General features: G+C 45.2%; 2 protein-coding genes across 2 annotated transcripts in view; one reads left to right on the top strand and one right to left on the bottom strand.

The window, feature by feature from the left end:
• Window positions 1-13,908, bottom strand: part of PAK3 (p21 (RAC1) activated kinase 3) — a 198,821-nt gene that overhangs the window by 149,480 nt on the left and 35,433 nt on the right. The window lies entirely within an intron of this gene.
• Window positions 11,639-13,908, top strand: part of CHRDL1 (chordin like 1) — a 45,495-nt gene continuing 43,225 nt past the window's right edge. Inside the window, exon 1 of the mRNA XM_056359515.1 lies at window positions 11,639-12,480. The gene's annotated coding sequence lies outside the window, so the exon portion shown is untranslated. The remainder of the gene's footprint in view (window positions 12,481-13,908) is intronic.

Below are 13,908 nucleotides of genomic sequence, written 5' to 3'. Positions count from 1 at the left end.
AGAACCTTTCTGTGTTAATCCATTCCTTGTAATACAGTTAGCCTTGTGTAAATCTGGAAGGTGGCCTGTAAAAGGAAAAGCAAACAGAAGATTGGCTCTTTTTAAAACTTTTATCCAGCTTTTGGTAGGTTTTGTTTGGGTGGTGTTTTTTTTTTTTAATATCAGCTTCTTCTTTCTCTTTTGAAGAGTCACGGCAGAAGAATAAATAAGACTGTGACTGCATATGAGGTTCTTCCATTTCTTAACTGAGGATGAGGGAGGCTGAATCCTCCTGTGACGTGAAATACCTGAAGGAGTGCATAAATACATGAAAGTGCATGTTTATTGAGTAGAAATATCCCTCAGTTGATAGTACACCACGCCAACTCAGGAGACAGGGTCTATTGTAGTTCTACTCTGAGCCTGATGGGCACCTCCACACAAAGCATTTCCTCTTACCGTGTCTCAGTTTCTCCGTTTCTGAAAAAAACCATAACCTGAAGTGCACTCAAGTTTTAATGCTCCTTCAGGTAAAACAGTGCAGTATAATAGCAGTGCTAGCCGTGAAATCTCCAGACAGCTAAGGTAAGACACCCTCCCTTGCCAGCACAGCCCCTGTCATCAGATGGGGCAGGTACATTTTAGCAATGCAAGATGTAACGCAAGATGTAAGATGAGCTGCTAGAACTCCTGCTCTCTTCTCCCTCTTCATAATGTGGCTGGATTCAAACGGAAAGGATCTTTTAAGGATGCTACAATGGTAATAATTTTGCTCTCACTCTACCACCAGACTGTAATTTTCTTGTACTTAAATCATGCAATCAGATATTGTTAAACATTCCTTAAACGAGTTCTGTCGGCTAGTCAAAGAATGCGGCACAGAAGAACCAAAAAGCAATCAATTGCTGGCATTAATAAATTCAAATAAACTGAAGCAAAATTTTCCTGCCTGCTTTCACTAGTCATGAATTTGGCCTGCAAAATGTCTCATGATCAATCACTGCTATAATATTTGTATTTCTAATGCACAGAAGAGGGTGGCGGAGCTCTTTGGCGATAGAATCAGTAGGGAATTCTCCCCTCACAAAGGAAGACAAACACACTGACTGGTAGTTACTGAATGTTATAGAATAACAAACAGAAACCCAGGAAGTCTTGTGAACAGTAACAGGTGCCAGCGTCAACAGAAAAATAAGGTGTATTTGCTGAGATAGAAGTATCTTCCTTCCTCTCGTTGGTACACATTTGTCAGCTGCTTATAGCAAGGGACATCATCTACATCATTTCACACTGATGAGTATTTGGATGAGCTGGAGTGCAGGACAGGGTGCTGTTGACCTGATTGTTTCTAGGACCAAAATGGGTCACATGTAACTTTGTAGCATTACTAACATTTGGATTCCTGTTTTCCACAGTGGAATCCTCATGTACTCCTGAGGAAAGAGTTTTACACTATGTATTTGCCCATCATGACAACAATCTGGGGAGAAGGCAAACAAAAAATGAAAACATTGAAGAAACCATCTCCTCTTCAATTTAGAGTACCACAGCTGCTGCCCCAACCCATATCCTCCTACAGGAGGGAGACATTGGCCTTGATAATTAGCCAGACATCAAAACCTTCCTAGGGAATTCCTCCTCCTGAGAGGCACACGCAGATCAGAAGAGGACAGGCTGTCTAAACACAGCGAGCCTCCTCTCCCTTGCTGGGTTATTTTCTTTCTCCCTAGGGGAGCTCCAGCCAGGGGAAACTCCAGCTTTAACAGAAGGTGGTTTGGTTTCCTCCCTGTTTTTATAGCAAGAACAAGCTACAAAGGCACCCTTGCAATAATTTCCAGTTCTTCAAAGTCAAGTTCTCTGCAGTACCTGAAGCATTTGAAACTTCAGTTCTGCTTTCATGGTAGTTTTATCTAGCTACTGTATTTCTAACATACCCGGAACACTGGTACCCTGATCTGAAGTGTACTGATGTCAAATAGCAGAAGACATTTCATAACTCTTGACTCATTCCAAAGAAATGTCAAGAACCTCACTCACAAATGAAATATCGTGTGTGTTCCACAAGTTAGAGATGCAACATCTAGAGGTTCCTAGAAATCCAGTATGGGCTTTCCAGCTCTAGGAGAGACAGGGACCCAGAGGAACAAAGGTCTCACCTCCTAGGAGTTGGGCTCCAGACAGCTGAACTCCTGTCCACTGCAGTTCAGATGCCATGCTTGGAGGTACTTATAGGGAAATTGTATCAGCATTAAAAACATCAAAATTGGATTATACTTGGACACATGCTGGCAAAGTATTTGCGATGGATTCAGAATAGCTGGAGATTGGCCACAACCACATAATATTCCTAAAGTTGGATAAAATTTAACAGCAGTAAATTAGGAAACTTTGCCAACTCCAAAGCACTACCTCAGACTTGGGCCAAAACAATGCACTGGCACTCAAATGCTCTAGAAGGACTTTTTCCCTTCTGCCAAAAGTTGTTGATCAGATAAGAAGAGCTGGACTGTGGACCACAGAGATTAGGGATGCTGTTGCTGGAGAAGGCTGGGCTTTGGAAAAGAGCCTTTGCAGCAAAAACGAAGAAAGTTACAATCAAAAACTAAAACACTTGCAGAGGTGTGAGTAGAGGACAAAGGAGCAGGGCTGCTGGGACATCTGCTAGTCTCAGCCAAAGAGCACTCTGGACAGTGGATGCTGCTCAGAATCTGCTTCTGCTGAGCTCTCCTCAGCCACCACTCTGTATTCCTCACTGACAAAACTACAGAGGAAAATGGAAAACTAAATTGTACGTTAAAACATTCCCTCCAGAGAGATATTTGGAGCACGATGCAGGGCAGGGGGTCAGAGGAGAAGACAGAAAGAACAAAAGAGTATTAAAGGGGAGAGACAAGCCGTTGGCACCCATGTCTTTTGTCAGATCTCAGCCCTAGTGCCTATTGAGCTAAGCTGAGAAATGTGTATTTATTTTACAGACCTCTGTGAGGCTGCTTATACGTGACAGTGCTCCCTGCAAGCAATTCTGCGCTGCCCTGCCTGGCCCGCTGGAACCCCACACAAGTACACAACTATGCAACCACTCCGGAGCAGAAGCACAGCTTTGCAAGAACCCTTCCCTCTACTTCAGGATTATTCGATGTGATATTTAAAAGGTTCTCCCCATCTCTTAGAAGTGAAGGGGGGAGGATCTGTCTGATTGTATCCGTGACCCTGGCAACTCTTCACAAGCAAAGACAGCTGAGTCACTAATATTTAGAAAAATAACATAATTGACTGTATTCAGCCCTGGGGAGGACTCCTGCTGGGTATTCACAGTTAAACATTAGCAACTCGGTCATTTCTGGCAGCCTTTGTGAAGGGTTGCCAGGGCTGTAGATTCAATTAGATGACCTCCGACAAACCGATTTCCACTGCAAATATCTTTTAAAAAATACATTAAATCCCCAATAAATACAGTGAAATTGGAGGAGACAGCCCTTCCTACCTCATTGAATGTCCCAAATCACCCTACAGCCCCAGCTAGATGTCTTGCCTGGATGTTATGCATGCACGGACTCTATTATCACCACTGCCTAATGTGATTTAGCACTGTCTGCAGATTGCACTCTTTAAATCTGAGAATGTGACAGTGTCGCAGTTGGATGCAGATTAGGATACAAAATGATGTTGAAAAGGTAAAACCATTCGCATGTATCTTTCTTCTCCTTTTCACTGGCCAGGGGTGACTATTCTTTTACCACTACTTTTTTATCCTCTAACAGCTTTTTTTTTTTTCCCCATTACTAGCCATTGAATTATTTTGATGTAAGAGGTACTAAGATGAATTGCTACATTCAGTGTTTTGTACTACCCATTTACAATAGACTGCAGCAGTGCATTACACTGCCTTGGAATATTTACTTTCTTCTTAGTGATTACACTAAAAGTGATTAATGTACCACTAAGGCAACTAGAAATGAGAATTTAAAATTCTGTTTTATGCACAAGGTTTTATGAGAAGCCCTACAATAAAAAAATCAATGTGGACACTACTTGTTAACACTATCATAATGAAATCAGCTAACACCTTAATTACATATTGTAATTGCTTCTCATAATGTATAAAGACATTTCTAATTCAGCTTTTAAACATCCCAATTGTACAAGTTCCTGTCTCCTCAGACTACAGGATTTCATTTCAGTCCACATGTTCTGCCCTGGTAAATTGGTTCTTAGCTTAACTTTTTTGTTTGGTTTTTTTTTTTATTATTATTATTATCCTAAATAATTCTGAACAGCTACCAAAGCCTCACCTTTTTTGCACACATGAACGTTTGAGGAAATATAAAGAAACAGAGCAGTGCTGAATTCTCAAGATGTCCCTCCAGAGAGAAGCTTAACAAAACAATGTTTTAAAATAATATATCCCATTGTTCGGGTTACAATAAGATACAAACTCAATAGCAAAAAATTGTAACAGGGTAAGAACTATTATGAAATGATTATCCAGAGAGCCATCAACTAGCAATTTCTCAAATGCCATTGTAATTATTCTTTGTACGTGGTGCAAAATAATATAGTAAGACTACTTACAGAGAGGAGACTTTTCTTTACATATAGTGTAAATATAGTGTAAACTGGTATATGGAACAGAGACACTGCATGGAGTTTAGTCTGATTTTTTTTTCTCAATGTTCCCTGCTGAGCAGTGCCACAATTAATCAAGCTTTCTAGGTTTTAGTTAATTGCTGGACCCCAATAAATTGGTTTGTACTGGCATTGGTCCAGGTCTGATAATTTCACAGCCTTGGAAACTGCTGCATGTTCACACAAGAACCTTGCAAGCAGGGAGCTGGGATAAAAAGAATAAAAGAAACTCTTGTTCTGTGACGTTCCATTAATACTTAAAAAGCCAGCCCACTAGCAACAGTGTCTTCACTGTTTGTTTTTCTCCATGTGTTCTATACTGATGTTTTTAATGATGAAAGGAAATCTCCTCCCTTTCCTTATTAATTTTTTTTGTTTTCTGTAGATAGTTATTCTCAAAGAGCCATTTCCAATTTCACCAGTATCCTCTTGGAAATTTCCACTGTTCCCATCTTCTGCTGAAAATTCATTGTGGCTTCTTGACACAGCTCGGCTGTCTTTTTCCCCTCTCTCTACGATTTTGTTTGTGTGAAGGGATCACCATCTTCTGGTGAAGAAAAGTTCAAGACTGGCTTTATGAATTAGACAAGAGAGACAAGTGGTCCCGCAGTCTGGCCTAACTCGGTGCTGGTGAGTGCCTCTCATGGTCAGGCAGATGCTGCGAGACGGAGCACAGCGTGGCTTCTCCTGTGTGCAGTCCGAACCAAGCAGGCTGGCATCACAGCTGAGTGCGAGTCAATGCACTGGGGTCTGCTGTGAGTAAATACCCAACGCTGCCATCAAGGTGAAAGACAGGTCCACAGCCATCGGTTCATTTTACAACTGGGCTCAGTTACACGAAGGACTTTGCATCCTCAGCTCTTGGTGGTAGCAATAGGATTTGCAAGCGCTCAGCCCCTGGCAGGCTCTGGCTCCATGCTGGCACACATTTGACTTTGTTCTCCCTAGAGAAGGCTCATTTGGCAAGTTCAGTTTTACTAATGGGTTTCAAAAGCACTCTCACACCAGCAAGTTTCTAAGCAAAAGGATTACATAATACCCGAGGTGTTCGGTAACCTCGTTGTTATTGTCTTTGGCTTACTAAGGCGAGATTAGCAGCACTAATCACGGTTTTATAAAAGTATATTTGAATTGCAATTGGAGCCTCATTCAGTCTGCCTTGACTCCTTCTGTCACGCCTCGGAAGACAGGACTGACTGGGTTTATCCAGTGGATCTCAACTGTAAAGAAATGTCTCAGCAAGTGGATCCTTATCATGGCATGACCGATCTGTAAGATTTGTTGCTGGTTTTCTCATGCATAGCTATATCCTCAGCAAGTGCAAATCACAGTGATCCTTTTAAACTCCTGCAAATTTCTACCAAGTGTGACTCTAGTCAACAATTTCCATGGCAGGGAAGAACGTCTGTTGGTTTTATATGAACTATACCACCTTCTGCTCTTTTCAAGAATGTGTGGTACTGAAAAAAACAATTAAGCTGAAGCCCCTCCCAGAACTCTGAAAGAATCGCTTATAAGGATGGCTTGGTGCTGCTTTTCACTTGCTGAAAATAGTCACCAAGATGCTGTTGCATGCTATATTGTATTACCCTTTGGTAAAAGCAGTAATTGTATGTTCTGCAGGCTTCCCACCCACAAAATGCTGTCCATACAAGAGTTATAGATGAGGGTTTGGACTGAAGATTTGGACTTGATATCTCAAGAAAAAAAATGCCCCTTTCATTTTCCTCAAATACGTGGCATCAACTAGGGATTTAGAGCTTTATTGATGTTATGCCTCCAACACTCATTACATTTCAATATAAAATTAAATAATGCAAAAGAAATTCATTACTACTATTAGTAATAGAGAAAGAAAAAAAGCCAAATCTGGAAGGGTTAAATAATTTGGTTGTGTTTTTTGTTTTGTTTTTTTTTTAAAGGGTAAATTAGATGGATTAATATAGAAAGAGGATAAATTAGAAATCAGTGGTTTCTGTCAAAGATTACAATACACCACTGACAGTAAGATATACCTGGTCAAGAATTTCTGAATTGGAAATTAAATTATCTGGATAAGAAGGTACAAGGAAAGACAGGACAGACAGGAAAACTTTCTGGGAATGTCACAAAGATCAGCCCTTTCAAAATTTCATTTTAGTTTGTGTAGATTCCTTGGGCTTTTTTGAAAGTTTGAGTAAGAATTGCTTCTAAATATCTTGATGATGACACTTCACTACTATTTCACTCTCAGTAAACCACTGAGTACTGATGTTTTGATACACCACAGTGAGGTTCATGCAGCTCATGAATATAGAAAAAATCCTGTATTCCTACAAATAGTTTTGCAGGCTTCCTTTGACATTACAGGTATGAGAGAGGATTATAGGATCATAATTACAGCTGCACACACACTGTGGTGGTGATAGGTATCTTATAAATATCGGGATGGGATGGGATGGGATGAGATTAGATCAGATTTGATTCGATTCAATTTGATTGGATTAGAAACAGCTGCAGATGAGCACTTCAAAATCAATGCAAAATTCAGGTGGGCCTCAACTCTGAGTGCATGCATATCTATTCTATACCCACACATTGGTATTCTCGACACCCCACCTAACAAAGTGTCACTTGCACTAGTACAGAATGAAAAATTGTGTGGTTCGCTTGTCTTGCATTTTCATGTTTCTGCTGGCAGCTCTCATGATTCTCTTCTCACTTGTGTATTTGGAATTGAAATTTAATGACATATATCTTTTTTTGACAGAACAATGAAAGATTTTCAGCTACTCTTCAGTCTCAGCTAAATATGTGTGCATCAAGGTAATGAGGAAATGGGCTGTAATTTGACATTTTATGTAATGGTGGTTTTGTTTAGCAAACTGTATTGAAATCTCAGATTTGCTACATCCATCTGTCTCACTGCTAAATAAGAAAATTAATTTCTAGTGCTAGAGACTGAAACCCCACCGCGGATGAAGTCAGTGCTACAGAATGAACAGGAGGGTGGAGAATGCTCATGACCATCCTATGCCATAATCACAAAATCATGCACATCTGAAGCCCTTTTTGTTTAACAGTATATGTGGAGACTGCTTGATGAACATCCAGATTGTACTCCCAGTATGATAGTTGGAGGGCTGATCCAAACCACAAAAAGTAATTTAGAGATTTTTATAAAATCCTGGGAATAATTTTTAGCATCTTAAGATATATTTTCCAAAGGGCTCCACTGAATTTACAGGAATGCAAAACCAAAGGAATTCATTAGTTTAAGGACTTCCTTTCATACTTTTTCAGAAGTGAAAATTTGACCATAGCTAATATATTTTTTCTTGAAAGCAAAGAAAAATGAAAGACAGGGAGGTAAGTGGAAGTTGTGTCATATGTCTAACATCTCTCAGAGCTCAGTGTCTGTTCCAATTAAGAAAACTCCACATGGTGTATAAAGATGTTAGAATTGGCACGAATCTTTTATCCTGGGGTTTTTTTTCCCTCACAAGAACTGAGAAATAATAGCAGGATACCTACATACTGGCTCAGTCACTGTGAGGCACAGCACAAGGAGATGGACTTCTCCAGACAGTGTCACAGTTTATTTGCTGTTTAACTTCTGTTATCTTTAATGAGAAATTACATAGCTAAATCTCTGTGCTCTTAAAAACTTAGGGCATCCTTGAATCTCTAATGCCTACTATCAGGAGCAGTTCTTTCCTCTCCAGACACAAGGATGCAGAGCATATTCAAGCAGCGAGTTCTGCTTGGCAGCATAAAGGTAACTACTACATATCTGATGCTTCTCTGGAGCTCTGTCTGTCACGTGTGCAGCAGCCATGAACTTCACAAACTGCAGCAAGAGCCCGGTGCTGAGCAAGAGCACAGAGCAAGGTGTTTGCTAAGTCATATCAGTGCTGTGGTCCAAGGGGAGTACGACAGACTCCCTAACATGGGGGTGTATTGACTGCAAGACAAGGCAAAGCATGATGGGCTGTGGCAAGACACAAAGAGTAGCAGCTTTTAGTTGTACTTACTCCTCAGTGATACTTAGGCAGAGCTGGGAGAAGAGGAAGCTTGGGTATGGGTGCAGCACTACCAGGATCCACGGGCACTGGCAAACCCTGCAAGCTCAGCAAGGGTCGCTCACCATGAGGCCACCTGTGAAGGTGTCATTCATGCGCAATGCCCAGCATGTGTCACATTATCCTTTGACCTAACAACCATTAACACTTGCTATGACACTATGCCATGTGAAGATGCACGACAAGATACAGGCACCCCTTGGACATAACCAAGAAAATGGCGGACCCTGATGATTTTAAACTGTGTCATTGCTCAAAAGCCCTCAGGGACATCCCAGCAACTGATGAACAGCACAGCCTGAGCAGCAGGGCCAGGACTAGCAGTAAGACTAGGGCACCCTGCCCTTGAAAGTCTGGGTTTCCACCAATTGCCCATTCAGTGAGTCCCAAGCCTTCAGCCGAGCGAAATGCTCTTTCAGCTAGATCTCTACAAACTAAATCTGCCAGAGTGGGAAAAGGGCTCTATTTATTGTATCTACATGTTTAGCAAAGGTCTTACACCTGAATTAGTATCTCCAGACACTGTCAGACACCATCATCTTCTGAAACAGTCTTAGAGAATGCAGTAGAAAGTGCTGGCATCTATAGCAACTTTCCCAAGGCACTCTGCAGGCCAAATAAGGAATTTCTTTTCAAAGAATCTCTCTGCAAAAGAATTCAGGTCACAGAGTCTATAGAAACTATTTCATTTCTTGTTACTACTACACTGACTGTGAGTAAAGAGTACTGCTTACTGCAGCACTGCTTACTGCAACGATTACTGCTGTCTTTACACACACTGGGCTTTGTATCAGCACAGAGAAGAGATACACGTGATGAATGCTCTCTAGAGGACGTTTGACAGAGGTGGGTAGCTATGTTGGGTAAGTTGTTCCATAGGGTATCTACAGAGTAAAACTGAGCTCTGCCCAGGCCCAAAGTTGCACCTACTAAAGTCACGCAGATGCTGTAAAACCAAACTATCAAGCCTGCCTACAAGCACCTGTGGATTCCTACTCGAAAAGATTTGCAAACACTTTTCTGTTCTGGACTGAATTACAAATTGTGTATTTGGTTTGGAGTAACACTGAGGGAAACAGATACTCACATTCCCCGGGATGACTAAAGTCTTCTGAAAATATATGTTCAATTTGGCCACTGTTATCCATAAAGGGAATACAGCTTCTAATCAATGACATGAACAACAGAACAAAAACCTCGGAGATTAGAGACCCAGCAGAGAAAACCCAGCCTTCATCCAACTGTAGTAATGCAGGAATTTAGAAAATCAAAACATTCCACTGGAATTTGGACAGCCCATGCAATGTCCTTTTCCCATAAAGAAATGTCATTTTAATAATGTTACTAAGGACATTTTAATATCTTGTTAATTCTTCTGAAATCTGATGCCATGTCAATTTAGCTCTAACACTGTAGGGAATGGATTGATTTTTGATTTGGAAGAAAAACCACCACATGCGGAGTCACCAGCACAACTTCAGCCTCCTGTAAAGGACAGCAGGACAAAACTGCAGAACTTCACTTGTAGTTGCTGCACTAAATTCAAGAAACATCCCTGATGATGCAATCTAGTTTAAATTTAGAGCTACCAAGCGATGTATATATACAATCTGCCACATCTTGCTGGACTGTTCCAGCACAAAACTCTTTTCCTTTCACAGTGCAATCTTCATTTCATTTGACTTAATTTACCTTCAGTGTTACACCCTTCACTTTTCTACATTTCCTTGTGGTGTCTGAGCTCAGTTTCTGAGACAAGATCAGTTGCACTGGTGAAGTGGCACTAGGGTAAGATTTACAACTACTTCCACATCCCACGGGCTCCCAGATAGCCAAAGGCAGCTCCTAGGAAAGTCCCTCCACCCTGTGTCGATGTCGGTGGGAAGCCTCTGACTGGCTTTGGGTCTAGCTCTTTGCAGAATGCAACAGGGTCAGTTCAGTCGCAGATGTGACAGTATATGTTATTCATATACAGTTTACCTCACAGGCTGAGCTTGCACAACCTAACCCAGTACAACACCTAAAGGAACAAAATGACTACGGCCTCACAATTTAGAAGCGCATGTGTACACGCTTAACTCTTCTCTCCATGAGTGTGGATATACCTTTGCAGGACCAGAGGTTGCACAGCTCAGATTCTCTGCCTTCAAGTGCAAATTACTATCGTATTTCTGATACAGAGTTACCATTTGTTTTTCCATCTGCCCATCCCTATTTCATACAGTGGCTCTTCCAAAACTATCCACCTGCAGCAGTAGCCACCATATTTGGGACTAAGAGATTTAAGTCATGATTTTTCCTCAGGAACATGGATTACTGCCCGTGCATAGCAAGGAAAAGAGCAGCAGAGTGACACAGAAGTGGGCATGGAGCAGTGTTTCCAAAACACTTAGCTCCAGAATGCAGCTCCTTACTCTTTTCCTTTTTTAATGTTGAGAGTTATAATGTCGCATTTTACTAACACACAGCCCTGATTACCCATGAAGACACACTACAAAACCCTTAGTAAATCAGCTATTCTCCTCTCATGCTAGTATAAGGTTTCACCATACACTAGATCATATTTTGTCCAGCAAAGTTACAATGGAAGAAATGAAAGTTCTGCTCAGTTTTCAGGCTTCTGAAAATACTTACCAAACCTGGGAGGTGTATGACCTCCTGGCAGTGCTCCCCAAACACCATGCTCCCCAACTAGGGGAAAGAGGTTGCAATTTGTTTCTCCACACGATGTCTTTTCATACCTCACCCTTTTTCTCAGATCATTTGTCAAGGGTTCACTGATCTCTTCTTATTAGTTACAGAGGCTACAACAGGACAGAAGAAGAATGTTTGACCAAGCATATAATGTCATGAGTCATGGGTTTAATTTAGTTCCACCAGAATCTCAACGTGACCTTGAAACCTTCTAACACAATAGATCAGACAAGAGGGTATCAGCAGAAGGTGTCTGACAAATCCCAGCGGACGCGAACTCCACCGGGTCCGCTCCGGAGGGCACCCCGCCCGTGAAGAGCCCACCGAGGGGCCGGGTGGCTGTGCTGCCCTCTCTCCGAGCACGCCGCCCGCGGGCTCGGCTCCCGCCCCGGGCTGCGCTCCCCCAGCCGCAGCGCTGCCTGCAGGCACCGCGGCGAGGCCCCGCCCGGCCGGCTGCGGCTCCGGCCGGCCCGCAGGTGGTCAGCGGGGCCAGGCGGGCCGAGCCCCCCGCGCTGCGGCGCGCCCCTGTGCCCCGGCCCCCCCGGCCCCCCACCGCGGAGTCAACTCCACCCCAGGCCGTGTCAGTCACGCCGTGTGCCGGGCGGCGGGAGCGGGCGCGGGAGAGGAGGGGGCCGGGGCGGAGGCGGACCGCCGGGGCGCGGGCTGCTGCGCTGCTCCTCCCGCCGCGCAGTGCCGGCGGGGCAGCGGGGCAGGACCCGCCGCCGAGCATCCTCCGGCCGCGGAGCCTCGCTGCGCTCCCCGCTGGGGCAGCAGGCGGTGGCAGGTGTCCCAGGCCGGGCAGCTCGGGACCTTCCGGAGCTCGGGCTTAGCGGATTCCTCCCTCCCGGCTCCCGTCCATCAAGTCGGGGCTCGGGGGCGGCCGGTGGCGGCGGACCCGTCGGTCCCCTGCTTGCCCCCGCGCCACCGCCACTGCGGGAGCGACGGGGAGACGCAATAGCCCGGGCGAGCCGCGGGAGGAGATTATGGCGACGTGACTGGGAAGCGGAGCCCCTGGCCGGAGCCCCTTCCGTACCCCTGCGGAGTGGAGAGCGCGGAGCCGCCGATCGCCGGCAGCCTCCAGGGCCCGCGGCGGAGCGGAGCGGCCTCCAGCCCTGCCCAGGTCTGTGAGCTTTCCTTTCCTAGCCGAGACCCCGGGGGCGGCGCGGTCCCGCTGCCGGAGCTGTGCCCCTGGGCGCGGGCGCTGCCCCGGGGCTGGGGTCGCGGAAGAGGCAGCCCCGCGGCGGTGCCCGACGCTTTCAGCCCGGCGCGTTCCGCCCCGCCGCTGGTGGGAGCCGGCCCGCGTCCCGCCGCCCCTCGGTGGCACCGCCGGCACCTGGCCGGGCCCCGCCGGGCGCGCTGCCGCGGCCCCGGGCGAGCGCCGGGGGCTCGGAGCGGGACGCCGCGACGGCAGCCCCCGACCCAACCCGCCCGCCCGGGCCCGGCGCGCAGCGGACGGCCGCTCCGGGAAAGTAGCAGAAGCCGGGCGCCTCCGGCCACGGCTCGCTCGGAGACTCCCCCCCTGAGAAGCCCTCCCCGACGGTAAGGGCGCCGGCTTGCGGCGAGCCTGGCAGGCAGAAAAGCCGTGGGGCCAGCCCGCCCGGGGCCAGCCCGCCCGGTGAGCGGCCCCGCGTTTGATCCGCCCGCCGCCCGCAGTGCGCGCCCCGCAGCGGCTCCCGGCCCGCCCCGCTGTCGCCCGCTGCCGCCGGCCCGGCCCGAACCGGGCAGCGTGGCCAGCCCGGGCACCGCCGCTTGCGGTTACTGAGCCGGGCGGCGGAGGGCGAGGCGTTAAAACCGACCCGTGTGCCTTGTTCCGGCGAGGAATTCATGTGAGAAGGGGTTCGCTTCCATTGTTTCTACCAAGCAGAAAACACACCAATAATTAACAGGTTAATCCTAGCTGAGATTATTTAAATCCAGGAATATTTTTAGGACGTTGCCCTTTGGGGAAATAAAGGGAGTGTGCTAACAGTGAAAAGTATGTGTTTATATTTGGAGTAACAACAATACAGAAATTAAAGAGAATTAAGAAAGACATCAAAAGTCTCCATCCCATTTCTGTTATTAACTCCTCCATTTCACATCACCGTGCAGCATTTCTGCGTTTTAGCAGTCCAAGTTTTAAAATGTTCTTCCTTTTGAAGACCTGACATCTAAAATGGATGGATTTCTGAGCCCTTCTATTCGAACTAACCAATCTAGCTAACAGGTAAAGCACTGCACAACAGATAATTGTGCTCCATTTATAAATATGGTTTGCTTAAACAACTCCCAAGAAGGCCAAAATACTTAAACATTCATAGTTCTGCTAGTCCCAGTGATGTGCTACTGTTGTTCTCAATGCATGTGTGATGTCCTGGGACTAAATTACGAGGTTTTAGTTTTAAACAAGTTTTTAAAAGGTTGTTTGGCTTAAAAATGTCCTTTGTGATTTGAACACACTGAAAGGAAAAAATTACTTAAAACTTTTCTTCTGAAATTGAAATATTATCCTCAGTTTCCAAAACAAATGGAAAGTTATAGTTTGTTACTGCATAGCTTATGTACTTTC

Source organism: Falco biarmicus, chromosome 14, assembly GCF_023638135.1.
Source record: "Falco biarmicus isolate bFalBia1 chromosome 14, bFalBia1.pri, whole genome shotgun sequence".
NCBI lineage: Eukaryota > Metazoa > Chordata > Aves > Falconiformes > Falconidae > Falco > Falco biarmicus.
This window is presented reverse-complemented; position numbering and strand designations above follow the sequence as displayed.